At 36.4% G+C, this 16,935-nt stretch overlaps 1 non-coding gene across 1 annotated transcript; it reads left to right on the top strand.

Annotated features, from left to right (window-relative positions):
• Positions 1–15,207: 15,207 nt before the first annotated feature.
• On the top strand, positions 15,208–15,311 carry LOC112704542 (small nucleolar RNA R71). Its single transcript, XR_003155162.1, has one exon. It is a non-coding gene; the product is annotated as a small nucleolar RNA R71 (small nucleolar RNA).
• The last annotated feature ends 1,624 nt before the right edge of the window (positions 15,312–16,935 follow it).

The following is a 16,935-nucleotide window of genomic DNA, read 5'->3' as shown; positions in this document are numbered from 1 at the left end:
TCATCGGGGATTTCAGCTCGGGCTTTGCCATGTTCAGAGGATATAGAAGGAACAGGTACTGGCCTCCGCTTGGGTGAAGCTTAAATAGCAGCATGTCATACGACATGTCGGGGTCAAAGTCTAAGCTGAGCAAGGGATGGGAGAATGGATGGTCTGAAAGGTAGTATGTACGAGTGCGTGGAGTGCCCCAAAAATACCGCACCTCCCATCGCAGGATTTATGTACCGTCCAAACACCAAATATTCAAAGAATATCACACCTGTCCCCATCTGCGGACATGAAAATTAAAGGGGTGAGAACCTAAGGCTTCTAGCAGGGTACTACAGAGGAAAAAATTAAGGGGTCTGCAACCTAAGTCTAGGAATTCACGCAGTTGCATCGATAGATCACATAAACAAGTACAAGCACAAATATATAATAGAATATCAATTATAGGAACTGGTAAATAATCACAATCACAAGAACTGGTAAACAATCACAAACACAGAGAAATACAACAAGCAAGTATGATGTATGTCTAATCCTACGTAGGTTATGAGTGCATAGGTTGGTTGACTACCTGCAACCCGATGTTACCTATCCCTATGTCCGGATATGGTTACTCCGCTGTGTATAGTCGTGCATACGTGCCTCATGAGTTTCAATAAACTATGTCCATTTTATAACACTTAGAAAGAATGGCCCAAGAAATGTGCTCACAATGAGTAACGATCCACATGGTGGATATTTCCACGTTCATATAGTCTCTAGGTAGGTGGAATGGAAGTTTACTCTACCAAGAAACCTTTAGCTCCTTGGGGTTTATAGTTTCTCTCCATGACACATTTTAATTAAATTTTCACATTCTTCTTTTGCATCAATACACATCCTAAACCTTTTACTAAAGCATCACAATAAACCTCAAATGATCCTTGGGGCTTTGGTAGTACTAACATTGATGCTGTTATCAGCTTCTCCTTTAAGATCTTGAAACTTTTTTTACACTCATCCGTTTAGACGAATGATATTTCTTTTCTGGTGAGTTCAGTTAGTCGTAAAACCAACTACAAGAATCTCTTTATAAACCTTTGGTGGTATCCGACCAATCTGAGGAAACTCCAAATCTCAGTGACCGTCTTAGGTAGTTCTCGTTCCAGTACTACTTCTTTCTTGGTGGGATCTATGCCTATGCCTCTTTTCAATACCACATGTTGCAGAAATTTTACTTCCTTTACCCAAACTCACACTTAGAGAGTTTGGCAAATAATTTCTTTTCCTTCAGAATCTGTAGTAACATCCTCAGATGTTTCCGATGCTCTTCCTCCATTCTCGAGTAAATAAGGATATCATCGATAAATACCACCACAAACTTGTCCAGGTAGGGGCGAAAGGTTCTATTCAAGTAGTCCATGAAAACGGCAGGAGCATTCGTCAGTCAGAAGAACATAATGATATACTCATAGTGATCGTATTTGGTCCTAAAGACAGTCTTTGGTATATTTGATTCTCTGACTTGGATCTGATGGTACCCGATCTTATATCGATCTTGGAGCTGAGAAAATTGTGCCTCTTCTTAACTGATCCATCAAGTCATCGATCCTAAGAAGAGGATACTTATTCTTGATAGTGATCTTGTTCAGTTGCCTATAGTTAATGCACAACCTCATACTACCATCATTTTTCTTTACTAGCAAAACTGGGCTTCCCATTGCGGTGCACTTGATCGGATAAACTTCTTTTCTATCAGTTCCTCTAGTTGCGACTTTAACCCCTTGAGTTCCAGTGTTGACATCTAATAGGGTGCAATCGAGATCGTCCTTACTCCCAATGTAACGACCTACATTTTTAAAAATCTAAATAGAAATAAGTTATAATTTATTTTATTAACTGGAACTTCTTATTTTTAGGAACTAATTATTAAGAATAATTAAATTAATTTTATGATTATTAAATTTTAAATTAATTATAATTTATTTTATTAGTTTGAACTATTTATTAAAAACTATTTTTATAGGCAAATTTAAATTGATTTTTTATAATTATTATTATTATTTGAGTTTAGATTAATTAAGATTATTATATAATTTTGATATAATAAGATATTTACATAACTGATTTTATGATAACTAGAGTTTAAACTAATTAGAATTTTTATATAATTTTTATTATAACAAGATATTTTAAGAAAGGATAAAATTATTATTATTATTATTATTATTATTATTATTATTATTATTATTATTATTATTATTATTATTATCTTTGATTAAAATAAAGTTTAGTTAATATTATTATTTAGTTCAAAATTTGCCGGTATGAGTAAATGTCAGTACTCTTTGATGAACTTAGTTTTGCTAATGCTTCATCATATGTCTTTTATCATTATGTTACTAATGTCATTTATATTAGTAACTCAATATATATATATATATATATATATATATATATATATATATATATATATATATATATATATATATATATATATATTATTTAGTTCAAAATTTGCCGGTATGAGTAAATGTCAATACTCTTTGATGAACTTAGTTTTGCTAATGCTTCATCATATGTCTTTTATCATTATGTTACTAATGTCATTTATATTAGTAACTCATAATATATATATATATATATATATATATATATATATATATATATATATATATATATATATATATTATTACTTGTGTTTTAATATATTCAGCTTTCATAGTTACCGCTTAAGATATTTATAACTTAAATCGTTGACTCAGCAACTTAAACATGTGACACGTGGCCTTAATAACACTTGCCCCTTTATTAATCTCATCATATCATTATCTTACTTATCTAATCCAATTAAAGTATTCGTATCTTCTAACTCTTCACGTTGACGTCACTTTTGTTTGGAAGAAGTCGCGAGAGGGAACTGCTGAACCTTCCATAGCCGCAGCCGTGAAGAGTGTCGTCGTCGAGCTGCCGCAAGAAGAGTCAGATGAGATAGAGAGAGAGGACGCGATGGAGAAGAGGGGAAGGTGTGGTGTTTTCCTTCACTGCCATTGTTGTTTGAGGCTGACCGGAAGAGTGGAGGTGACGGTGGCTATGAGCGGATATTTTATACGCTTTTTGGGGTATTTTCATATAGTTTTTAGTAGGATCTAGCTACTTTTTAGTATATTTTTATTAGTTTTTATGCAAAATTTATATTTCTGGATTTTGCTATGAGTTTGTGTATTTTTCTGTGATTTCAGGTATTTTTTGGCTGAAATTGAGGGACCTAAGCAAAAATCTGATTCAGAGGCTGAAAAAGGATTGCAGATGCTGTTGGATTCTGACCTCCCTGCACTCGAAATAGAATTTTTGGAGCTACAGAACTCCAAATGATGCGCTCTCAATTGCGTTGGAAAGTAGACATCTAGGAATTTCCATCAATATATAATAGTTTATACTTTGTCCGAGTTTAGATGACGCAATATGGCATTCAACGCCAGCTCTCTGCCTTATTCTGGCGTTAAACGCCAGAAACAAGTTGCAAGCTAGAGTCAAACGCCAGAAACAAGTTACAAACTAGCGTTCAACTCCAAAGAAGGCCTCTACATGTGAAAGCTTCAATGCTCAGCCCTAACACACATCAAGTGGGCCCTGGAAGTGGATTTCTGCACTATCTATCTTAGTTTACTCATTTTCTGAAAACCTAGGTTACTAGTTGAGTATAAAAACTACTTTTAGAGATTTATTTTGTACCTCATGACATTTTTTACATCTAAATTTGTATCTTGGACGGCATGAGTCTCTAAACCCCATGGTTGGGGGTGAGGAGCTCTACTGTGTCTCGATAAATTAATGCAATTACTTCTGTTTTCTATTCAATCACGCTTGTTTCTATTCTAAGATATTCATTCGCACTTCAACATGATGAATGTGATGATCCGTGACACTCATCACCATTCTCAACCTATGAATGCGTGCCTGACAACCACTTCCGTTCTACCTCAGATTGAATGTATATCTCTTGGGTTCCTGGTCCATGCATTTGATTGCCTCTCCTAATGACAGAACCTTCAATTCTTTGAGATTAGAATCTTCGTGGTATAAGCTAGAAACAATTGGCAGCATTCTTGAGATCCGAAAAGTCTAAACCTTGTCTGTGGTATTCCGAGTAGGATCTGTGATGGGATGACTGTGCCGAGCTTCAAACTCATGACTGTTGGGCGTAGTGACAGACGCAAAAGGATCAATGGATCCTATTCCAACATTGGTGAGAACCAACAGATGATTAGCCATGTAAATGGACCCTTTTCACTGAGAGGACGGCTGGTAGCCATTGACAACGGTGATCCACCAACATACAGCTTGCCATGGAAGGAGACCTGTGTGCGTGAAGAAGAAGACAGTAGGAAAACATAAATTCAGAAGACAGAGCATCTCCAAAACTTCAACCTGTTCTCCATTACTGCATAACAAGTATCATTTAATTCATGTTCTTTTACTTTTCGCAATTAAAACTAAGAACCACTATTGATATCCTGACTAAGAATAATAAGATAACTGATAAACCACTATTTTATGGTTTATCTTGTGCTCAATTGAGTGGTTTTTATCAACTCTTTTCCCACTTATTCATATGATTTGCATGTTTTACATTTTCCTTCCTGATTCTGTGCTATGATTGAAAACATGCTTCTTTGGTCTTAATTTTGCTATGTTTAATTCTCTCTTATTACCTTTTGATGCATTGATATGTGTGTTAAGAGATTTCAGAGATTATAGGGAAGGAATGACTTAGAGGATGGAAAGGAAGTATGCAAAACTGGAAGGAATACAAGGAACTAAAGAAACTGCTAAAGCTGTCCAGCCTGACCTCTTGGTACTAAATCGATCATAACTTGAGCTACAGAGGTTCAAATGACGCGGTTCTAGTTGCGTTGGAAAGCTAACATCCGGGGCTTCGTAATGATATATAATTTGTCATAGTTTCCCCAAAGTTAGGCGACAGAACGTGTGGATGATGTGCCCGCGTCGCATCTACGAATTTCAATCCACGCAAACGCGTGGACGACGCCTCCGCGTCACTTTCTCGCGACCTGTACGTACCAGAAAACGCTGGAGATGATTTCTGGGTTGTTTTTGACCCAGTTTTCGGCCCAGAAAGCACAGATTAGAGGCTATAAAGTAGGAGAATCCATTCATTCATGATATACTTCATATACAACATACATTCATCCATAAGTCACACTTTTCATAATTTAGATGTAGTTTTTAGAGAGAGAGGTTCTCTCCTCTTTCTTAGGATTAGGATTAGGATTCCTCTTAAAGGATTTAGGAATATTTTCATCTTCTTTATCTCAGGTTCAATGTTCTTTTTATTTATTTTCTCTTTTATTTGTTTATGAACTTTTCATGTTAAGATTTTCTTAATTAATATAATTTGAGGTATTTCAGACTCATGATTGCTTTCTTTTATTTATTATATAAATAATTTAGATTTTTCCCTTTTGGCTTTGGTTGATTAATTGGTAACTCTTGAGTTGTCAAACTCATCGTGATTGATAATTGTTATCTTTGCTGATTAATTTAGATTCCTATAACTCTAGTCTTTCCTTAAGGAGTTGACTAGGACTTTAGGTGTTAAATTAATTTGTCCACTTAACTGACCTTCATAGTTAGAGGTTGACTTAGTGGGAGCAAAAATATAATTTTCATCACAATTGATAAGGATAACTAGGATAGGACTTCCAGTTTTCATACCTTGCCAAGAGTCTTATTAGTTATTAATTTATTAATTCCCTGCAATCTATTTCTCTTATTCAAACCTTTCAAAAACCCAAAAATATTGTTTTCCATAACCAATAATAAATCATACTTCCCTGCAATTCCTTGGGAAGACGACCCGAGGTTTGAATATTTCGATTAATTATTTTTATTGGGTTTGTTAATTGTGACAACCAAACATTTGTAAGAAAGGAATTCTTGTCAGTCTAGAAGCTATACTTACAACGGGAATTTATTTGTGAAAATTCTAGATCGCGTGAGAGTTTTGTTCTTCAATAACCATAGCTTGCTTCAAGCCGGCAATCTCCGTGGGATCGACCCTTACTCACGTAAGGTATTACTTGGACGACCCAGTGCACTTGCTGGTTAGTTGTGTAGAATTACAAAGTGTGATTGTAATTTTCGTGCACCAAGTTTTTGGTGCCATTGCCGGGGATTGTTCGAGTTTGAACAACTGATGGTTTATTTTGTTACTTAGATTAGGAAAATTTTGTCTTTTTGGTTTAGAGTTTTTTACTTTCTTTTCAAAAAAATTTTCTTCAAAAATATTATTTTTCTTTATTAATTGTTAGTTTCTCATTGAGTCTAGTTGCATGTTTTAAGTTTTGTGTCCTTTGTGTTTTTGTCATCTAAAAAAAATAGTTTTTCTCTGTTCAATCCTTGCATTTGTTGAATGTGTTTATGTTCTTGGAAATAGTTGCTCCTTTGAGTCTTCCTTTCTAAAATATTTTTAAAAACAATTTTTATTTGATTAAATCTTGTGCCAAATTTTAAGTTTGGTGTTCTCTTGTTAATTTTTCTTTAGTTTTTGAAAATTTTATTTTGGTTTTCTAAAAATTTTAAGTTTGGTGTTCTTTCTTTTTGTTCTTGTTGTTCTTGTGAGTCTTCAAAGTGTTCTTGAGTCTTCTTTGTGTTTTGATCTTAAAATTTTTAAGTTTGGTGTGTCTTGGTATTTTTCTTCCAAAATTTTCGAAAACAAGGAGCATTGGATCTAAAAATTTTAAGTCTTGTGTCTTTTGTGTGTTTTTCTCTTTCATAATAAAATTCAAAAATAAAAAATATATTTTCCTTTAATTACTCATTAATTTTCGAATGCCTTGGGTTGACTTGGTCAAAATTTTTAAAATCATACCTTTTTCAAAAACTTCCTAACCACATTCTCTCTTCTCATTTTTTCGAGAATCCTCATAAAATATTTTCAAATCTTCTTTTTTTATTTTTATTTTTTTTATTTTATTATTTCAAAAAAATATATAAATTAATAAATAAATATAATAAAATAAATAAAATAAATCCACATCATCTCCCTTTCTCCATCATGGACCTAAGTAGAAATGAACAGTCCAGAAGGACTCTGGGGTCATATGCTAACCCCACTACTGCTTCATATGGGAGTAGTATATGTATACCCTTCATCAGAGTCAGTAGTTTTGAGTTGAATCCTCAGCTCATTATTATGGTGCAGCAAAATTGTCAGTATTCCGGTCTTCCACATGAAGAACCTACTGAGTTTTTGGCACAGTTCTTACAAATTGCTGACACAGCACATGATAAGAAAGTAGATCAGGATGTCTACAGATTATTACTATTTTTATTTGCTGTAAAAGACCAAGCTAAAAGGTGGTTAAATAACCAACCTAAGGCTAGCATAAGAACATGGAAACAGTTGTCAGACAAATTTCTGAATCAATATTTTCCTCCTAAGAGGATGACACAGCTAAGGCTGGACATCCAAGGCTTTAAACAAGAGGATAATGAATCCCTTTACAATGCCTGGGAGAGGTACAGAGAGATGCTAAGGAAATGCCCTTCTGAAATGTTTTCAGAATGGGTGCAGTTAGACATCTTCTACTACGGGCTTACAGCAAAAGCTCAGATATCTCTAGATCACTCAGCTGGTGGATCTATACACATGAGAAAAAGAATTGAAGAGGTTCAAAAGCTCATTGATATAGCTGCTAGAAATCAGCATCTGTACTTAAGTAGTGAGTCATCCATAAAAGAATAGGCTAAGGCAGTATCCACTGAACTTAGTCCTCCAGAACAAGTTGCTGAAATCAATCAGCAATTATGCTATCTGACAGAACAGTTGGCGGAATTTAGAGAGATGTTATGAGACACTAAGGATGCTAACAGGAACATGGAAGTACAACTTGACCAGACAAGACAGCAGTTATCAAAACAGATAACAGAAGAGTGCCAAGCAGTTCAATTAAGGAGTGGAAAAAGATTGAATACCTCAACTCAAAGTAGTAGAAAGCCAAGAAAAGAAAAAATAATAGAGGATGAGCAGACTGCTATCCAAAATCCCTCTGAGGACAGTAAGAGCCCAGAGAGGAATGATTCTGGCGTTCAAACACCAGAAAAGGGTGAAAAACTTGCGTTAAACACCAGAAAAGGGAGAAAAATTGGCGTTAAACACCTAACCCATGTTCAGTTCTGGCGTTCAAACACCAGAAAAGGGAGGGAATCTGGCGTTAAACGCCAATCCAGCTCCCAATCCTAGTGTTCAAACGCCTATGAGGGGTCAGACACTTGCAAGTGCTGATAATAACTCCCTCAAGAAGGCTTCTCAACCCACTTCTGTAGGAAATAAACCTGCAGCAACCAAGGTTGAAGAATACAAAGCCAAAATACCTTATCCTCAAAAACTCCGCCAAGCGGAACAGGATAAACAATTTGTCTGTTTTGCAGACTATCTCAGGACTTTTGAAATCAAGATTATGTTTGCAGAGGCACTTGAGCAAATACCCTCTTATTCTAAGTTCATGAAAGAGATCTTAAGTCATAAGAAGGATTGGAGAGAAACTGAAAAAGTTCTTCTCACTGAAGAATGCAGCACAATCATTTTAAAGAGCTTACCAGAGAAGCTTAAGGATCCTGGAAGCTTTATGATACCATGCACATTAGAGGGTACCTGTACCAAGACAGCTCTATGTGATCTTGGGGCAAGTATCAACCTAATCCCTGCATCCACTATCAGAAAGCTTGGCTTGACTAAAGAGGTCAAACCAACCAGGATATGTCTTCAACTTGCTGATGGCTCCATTAAATACCCATCAGGCGTGATTGAAGACATGATTGTCACAGTTGGGCCATTCGCCTTTTCCACTGACTTTGTAGTGCTGAAAATGGAGGAGCATAAGAGTACAACTCTCATTCTAGGAAGACCTTTCCTAGCAACTGGACAAACCCTCATTGACGTCCAAAAAGGGGAAGTAACCCTGAGAGTCAATGAGGATGAGTTTAGGCTAAATGCTATGGAAGCAATGAAGCACCCAGACACATCAAAAGACTGCATGCGTGTCGATATTATTGACTCCCTGGTACAGGAGATCAGTATGGCTGAGAGTCTTGAATCAGAGCTAGAGGATATCTTTAAAGATGTTCAGCCAGATCTGGAGGAACCAGAGAAAATAAAAGAACCTCTGAAAATTCCTCAGGAAGAGGAGAAATCTCTTAAACCCGAGCTCAAACCACTACCACCATCCCTAAAATATGCTTTTCTGGGAGAAGATGAAACTTTTTCTGTAATCATAAGCTCTACCTTAGAGCCACAATAAGAAAAAGGTTTTTTGGGGTATTTTCATATAGTTTTTAGTAGGATCTAGCTACTTTTTAGTATATTTTTATTAGTTTTTATGCAAAATTCATATTTCTAGACTTTGCTATGAGTTTGTGTATTTTTCTGTGATTTCAGGTATTTTCTGGCTGAAATTAAGGGACCTGAGCAAAAATCTGATTCAGAGGCTGAAAAAGGACTGTAGATGTTGTTGGATACTGACCTCCTTACACTCGAGATAGAATTTTTGGAGCTACAAGAGTGCAAATGACACGTGGTGGACGAAATTGTGATCATCAATAATGGCTCTTTGGTATGTGCATCTGTTAACTCAGCACTTTCTTTCCACAACTTCGCTCAACTAACCAGCAAGTGTACTGGGTTGTCCAAGTAATAAACCTTACGTGAGTAAGGGTCGATCCCACAGAGATTGTTGGTATGAAGCAAGCTATGGTCATCTTGTAAATCCCAGTCAGGCGGATTCAAATGTGATTGGATTAGATAATTAAAAGATAAATAAAATAGGATAGAAATACTTATGTAAATTAATGGTGGGAATTTCAGATAGGCGTATGGAGATGCTGTGCTCCTTCTGAATCTTTGCTTTCCTACTACTTTCTTCCAATTTTTATCACTCCTTTCTATGGCAAGCTTCTTGTAGGGCATCACCGTTGTCAATGGCTACATCCCATCCTCTCAGTGAAAATGGTCCAAATGCTCTGTCACAGCACGGCTAATCATCTGTCGGTTCTCAATCAGGTTGGAATAAGATCCATTGATCCTTTTGCGTCTGTCACTACGCCCAGCCTTCAGGAGCTTGAAGCTCGTCACAGTCATTCAATCCCGGAATCCTACTCGGAATACCACAGACAAGGTTAGACTTTCCGGATTCCCATGAATGCCGCCATCAATTCTAGCTTATACCACGAAGATTCTGATCAAGGAATCCAAGAGATATGCGCCCGGCCTAAGGTAGAACGGAAGTGGTTGTCAGTCACGTGCGTTCATGAGTGAGAATGATGATGAGTGTCACGGATCATCACATTCATCAAGTTGTAGTGCAACGAATATCTTAGAACATGAATAAATCGAATTGGATAGAAGATAGTAGTAATTGCATTAAAATTTGAGGTACAGCAGAGCTCCACACCCTTAATCTATGGTGTGTAGAAACTCTACCGTTGAAAATACATAAGTGATGAAGGTTCAGGCATGGCCGAATGGCCAGCCCCAAAACGTGATCAATAGTCTCCTAAGATTGATAAAAAAAAAATAAAACTGAGACCAAAGATATATAATACACTAGTAAAAATTTTTTTTTATACTAAACTAGCTACTAGGGTTTACAGAAGTAAGTAATTGATGCATAAATCCACTTCCGGGGCCCACTTGGTGTATATTTGGGCTGAGCTTGATCTATCCACGAGCTGAGGCTTATCTTGGAGTTGAACGCCAAGTTGTAACGTGTTTTGGGCGTTCAACTCTGGTTCGTGACGTGTTTCTGGCGTTTGACTCCAGAATGCAGCATGGAACTGGCATTGAGCGCCAGTTTACGTCGTCTAATCACGAATAAAGTATGGACTATTATATATTGTTGGAAAGCTCTGGATGTCTAACTTCCAACGCCGTTGAGATCGCACCATTTGGAGTTCTGTAGCTCCAGAAAATCCATTTCGAGTACAGGGAGGTCAGATTCCAACAGCATCAGCAGTCCTTTGTCAGCCTTCTTATCAGAGTTGTGCTCAGGTCCCTCAATTTTAGCCAGAAAATACTTGAAATCACAGAAAAAATACACAAACTCATAGTAAAGTCCAGAAATTTGAATTTAGCATAAAAACTAATGAAAATATCCCTAAAAGTAACTAGATCATACTAAAAACTATCTAAAAATAATGCCAAAAGGCGTATAAATTATCCGCTCATCACAACACCAAACTTAAATTGTTGCTTGTCCCCAAGCAACTGAAAATAAATTAGGATAAAAAGAAGAGAATATACTATAAATTCCAAAATATCAATGAATATTAATTCTAATTAGATGAGCGGGACTTGTAGCTTTTTGCTTCTGAACAGTTTTGGCATCTCACTTTTTCCTTTGAAGTTTAGAATGATTGGCTTCTCTAGGAACTTATAATTTCGGATAGTGTTATTGATTCTCCTAATTAAGTATGTTGATTCTTGAACACATCTACTTTTATGAGTCTTGGCCGCGGCCCTAAGCACTTTGTTTTCCAATATTACCACCGGATACATAAATGCCACAGACACATGACTGGGTGAACCTTTTCAGATTGTGACTCAGCTTTGATAAAGTCCCCAGTTAGAGGTGTCCAGAGCTCTTAAGCACAGTTTTTTTGCTTTGGATCACGACTTTAACCACTCAGTCTCAAGCTTTTCACTTGGACCTGCATGCCACAAGCATATGGTTAGGGACAGCTTGATTTAGCCGCTTAGGCCTGGATTTTATTTCCTTGGGCCCTCCTATCCATTGATGCTCAAAGAATTGGATCCTTTTTACCCTTGCCTTTTGGTTTTAAGGGTTATTGGCTTTTTCTACATGCTTTTTCTTTTTCTTTTTATTTTTTTTGCCATTTTTTTTCGCAAGCTTTTATTTTTCACTGCTTTTTCTTGCTTCAAGAATCAATTTTATGATTTTTCAGATCATCAATAATATTTCTCTTAGTTCATCATTCTTTCAAGAGCCAACAATTTTAACATTCATAAACAACAAGATCAAAAGTATGCACTGTTCAAGTATTCATTCAGAAAACAGAAAATATTGTCACCACATCAATATAATTAAACTAATTTCAAGGATAATTTCGAAATTCATGTACTTCTTATTCTTTTGAATTAGAAACATTTTTCATTTAAGAGAGGTGAAGGATTTATGGAATTTATTCATAGCCTTAAGACATAGTTACTACATATTAATGATCATGAAGTAGAGACACAAAACATAGATAAACATGAAGCATAAAAATTGAAAAACAGAGAATTAAGAACAAGGAAGTTAAGGAATGAGTCCACCTTAGTGAGGGTGGCGCCTTCTTGAAGGACCAATGGTGCTTTGAGCTCCTCTATGTCTCTTCCTTGCCTTTGTTGCATGATCCCTAATGATTTTGGTGCTCTTATCCTTAGTTGCCCCCAATAATTGTGTGGAGGAAAATGTATCCCCTGAGGTATCTCAGGGATTTCTTGGTGAGGGAATTCCTCATGCTCTCTTGATGTGCAGTCAAATACTCTATTATTGAGCTATGGACCCTTGAGATGAATCTCTTCATCTCCCATGACTCAGAAGAGGAAGCAATTGTCTTCCCTTTTTCTTCTTCTTTTTTTTGAGGTTTCTCTGGCCTTAGGTGCCATCAATGGTTATGGAAAAGCAAAAAGCTATGCTTTTACCACACTAAACTTAGAATGTTGCTCGCCCTCGAGCAAAAGAAGAAAGAATAGAAGAAGAAGAATAAGATATGGAGGAGAGGGAGAGAGGTGTGTATTCGGCTATGTAGGGTGGGTTTGGGTGGGAAAGAGATGATGGGTGTGAGTGGTGAAGAGGTAATGGGGAAGAGAGATTGAGGTGATTGGTGAAGAAGAGAGGATGAATGTTATAGGATTAATTAGGAGGTAAGGTGGGAATATGTTTAGGTGGGGATCCTGTGGGGTCCACAGATCCTGAGATGATCCTGTGGGGTCCAAAGATCCTGAGGTGTCAAGAATTTACATCCCTGCACCAATTAGGCATGTAAAATGCCTTAGCATACCATTCTGGCGTTTAAACGCCGAAGTGATGCACGTTCTAGGCGTTCAACGCCCATGTGTAGCATGTTTCTAGCGTTGAACGCCAGTTCCATGCTTGTTTCTAGCGTTCAGCGCCAACTCTCCTCAGGGTGCATTCCTGGCATTTGAACGCCGGGATGTTGCTTGTTTCTGGCGTTCAGCGCCAGATCCATGCTCTGTTCTGGCATTGAACGCCAGCCAGATGCTCCTTACAAGCGTTTAAACGCCAGTAAGTCCTTCCTCCAGGGTGTGATTTTTTTTTTTGCTGTTTTTGATTCTGTTTTTAATTTTAATAATTTTTTTGTGACTCCACATGATCATGAACCTAATAAAACATAAAAGAACAATAAAATAAAATAAAATTAGATAAATAAAAAATGATTTGCCTCCCAATAAGCGCTTCTTTAATGTCAATAGCTTGACAGTGGGCTCTCATGGAGCCTCACAGGTAATCAGGTCAATGTTGTATAGTCCCAACACCAAACTTAGAGTTTGGTTGTGGGGATTCAACACCAAATTTAGAGTTTGGTTGTGGCCTCCCAACACCAAACTTAGAGTTTGATTGTGGGGGCTCTGTTTGACTCTGTACTGAGAGAAGCTCTGCATGCTTACTCTCCCTTGTTACAGAAGGATAGCCGTGTGCCTTAAACACAAGGTAGTCCCCATTCAATTGAAGGACTAATTCTCCTCTGTTAACATCTATCACAGCTTCTGTTGTGGCTAGGAAAGGTCTTCCAAGGATGATGCATTCATCCTCCTCCTTCCTAGTGTCTAAGATTATGAAATCAGCAGGAATGTAAAGGCCTTTAACCTTTACCAACACGTCCTCTACTAATCCATAAGCTTGTCTTACTGACTTGTCTGCCAATTGTAATGAGAATAAGGCAGTCTGTACCTCAATGATCCCCAGCTTCTCCATTACAGATAGTGGCATAAGATTTATGCCTGACCCTAGGTCACACAGAGCTTTTTCAAAGGTCATGGTACCTATGGTACAGGGTATTAAGAATTTCCCAGGATCTTGTTTCTTTTGAGGTAAAGTTTACTGAACCCATGTATCAAGTTCACTAATGAGCAAGGGAGGTTCACCTTCCCAAGTCTCATTACCAAATAACTTGGCATTCAGCTTCATGATGGCTCCTAGATATTGAGCAACTTGCTCTCTAGTTACATCTTCATCCTCTTCTGAGGAAGAATAGTCTTCAGAACTCATGAAAGGCAGAAGGAGATTTAGTGGGATTTCTATGGTCTCTATATGAGCCTCAGATTCCTTTAGGTCCTCAATAGGGAACTCCTTCTTGCTTGAGAGACGTCCCATGAGGTCTTCCTCATTAGGATTCACGTCCTCCTCCTCCTCCTTGCATTCGGCCATATTGACTATGTCAATGGCCTTGCACTCTCTCTTTGGATTTTCTTCAGTATTGCTTGGGAGAGTACTAGGAGGAGTTTCAGTTACTTTCTTACTCAGCTGGCCCACTTGTGCCTCCAAATTTATAATGGAGGATCTTGTCTCACTCATGAAACTTAAAGTGGCCTTTGACAGATCAGAGACTAAGTTTGCTAAATTAGAGGGGCTCTGCTCAGAATTCTCTATCTGTTGCTGAGAAGATGATGGAAAAGGCTTGTTATTGCTGAGCCTGTTTCTTCCACCATTATTAAAGCCTTGTTGAGGCTTTTGTTGATCCTTCCATGAGAAATTTGGATGATTTCTCCATGATGAATTATAGGTGTTTCCATAAGGTTCACCCATGTAATTTACCTCTGTCATTGCAGGGTTCTCAGGATCATAAGCTTCTTCTTCAGAAGATGCCTCTTTAGTACTGTTGGATGCATTTTGCCATCCATTCAGACTTTGAGAAATCATGTTGACTTGCTGAGTCAACACTTTGTCCCGAGACAATATGGCATTCAGAGCATCAATTTCAAGAACTCCTTTCCTCTGAGGTGTCCCATTATTCATAGAATTCCTCTCAGAAGTGTACATGAATTGGTTATTTGCAACCATGGCAATAAGTTCTTGAGCTTCTGCAAGCGTTTTCTTTAGGTGAATGGATCCACCTGTAGAATGGTCCAATGACATCTTGGAAAACTCAGGTAGACCATAATAGAATATATCTAATATGGTCCATTCTGAAAACATGTCAGAAGGACACTTTTTGGTCATCTGCTTGTATCTTTCCCAAGCTTCATAGAGGGATTCACCATCTTTTTGCTTGAAGGTATGAACATCCACTCTAAGCTTGCTCAGCTTTTGAGGAGGAAAGAATTTATCCAAGAAGGCCGTGACCAGCTTATCCCAGGAGTCCAGGCTATCTTTAGGTTGTGAGTCCAACCATGTTCTAGCTCTGTCTCTTACAGCAAAAGGGAAAAGCATGAGCCTGTAGACTTCAGGATCTACTCCATTCGTCTTAACAGTCTCACAAATCTGCAAGAACTCAGTTAAAAACTGGTAAGGATCTTCAGATGGAAGTCCATGAAACTTGCAGTTCTGTTGCATTAGAGCAACTAATTGAGGTTTCAGCTCAAAATTGTTTGCTCTAATGGTAGGAATTGAGATGCTTCTTCCATCAAACTTGGACGTGGGTTTAGTAAAATTACCAAGCATCCTCCTTGCATTATTATTGTTGGGTTCGGCTGCCATCTCCTTCTCTTGTTCAAAAATTTCAGAAAGGTTGCCTCTGGATTGTTGTAATTTAGCTTCTCTTAGTTTTCTCTTCAGAGTCCTTTCAAGTTCCGGATCAGCTTCAACAAGAGTGCCTTTTTCCTTGTTCCTGCTCATATGAAAGAGAAGAGAACAAAAAGAAGAAGAAGAGGAATCCTCTTTGTCACAGTAAAGAGGTTCCTTATTATTGGTAGAAGAAAAAGGGAATAAAGAAAGGAGAATCCAAACACAAGGGTAAGGATAGGGGCAGTGATTTGAGATGAAGAGAGGTGAAGAGAAGTGTTAGTAAATAAATAGATAAATAGAAGAAGAGGAGAGGGGAAGAATTTCGAAAATTAATTTTGAAAAGGAGTTAATGATTTTCGAAAATTAAAGGTGAGATAGAATTAAAATTAAAATTTAAAACAATTAGTTAATTTAAAAAGAATTTTGAAAAAGGGATGAGATATTTTCGAAAATTAGAGAGAGAAAAGTAGTTAGGTGGTTTTGAAAAAGATAAGAAACAAACAAAATGTTAATTAGTTAGTTAAAAAAGATATTAAAATCAAATTTGAAAAGATAAGAAGATAAGAAGTAAGATAAGATATTTTGAAATCAAATTTTTGAAAAAGATAAAATTTAAAAAGAAGATATGATAAAAAGATATGATTGAAAAAGATTTAATTTTTAAAATTAAATTTGATTACTTGACTAACAAGAAACTAAAAGATAAGATTCTAGAATTTAAAGATTGAACCTTTCTTAACAAGAAAGTAACAAACTTCAAATTTTTGAACCAATCACATTAATTGCTAGCATAATTTTCGAAAATAAAGATAAAATTAAGAAAAAGATTTTTGAAAAAAAATATTTTAAAGAATTTTCGAAAAATAGTAAAAAAATTAAAAAGATATGATTTTTGAAAAAGATTTTGAAAAGATAAGATTTTTAAAATTGAAAATTTGACTTGACTTGTAAGAAACAACTAATTTTAAAAATTTTTGACTAAGTCAACTCAAATTTTCAAAAATTATGAGAAAATTAAGAAAAAGATATTGTTTTGATTTTTTTAAATTTTTAATGATGAGAGAGAAAAACATAAAAATGACCCAGAACATGAAAATTTTGGATAAAAACACATGATGCATGCAAGAACACTATGAATGTCAAGATGAATACCAAGAATACTTTCAAGATCATGATGAACATCAAGAACATATTTTAG

The sequence above is a fragment of the Arachis hypogaea genome, chromosome 7 (assembly GCF_003086295.3).
Source record: "Arachis hypogaea cultivar Tifrunner chromosome 7, arahy.Tifrunner.gnm2.J5K5, whole genome shotgun sequence".
Classification (NCBI taxonomy): Eukaryota; Viridiplantae; Streptophyta; class Magnoliopsida; order Fabales; family Fabaceae; genus Arachis; species Arachis hypogaea.
This window is presented reverse-complemented; position numbering and strand designations above follow the sequence as displayed.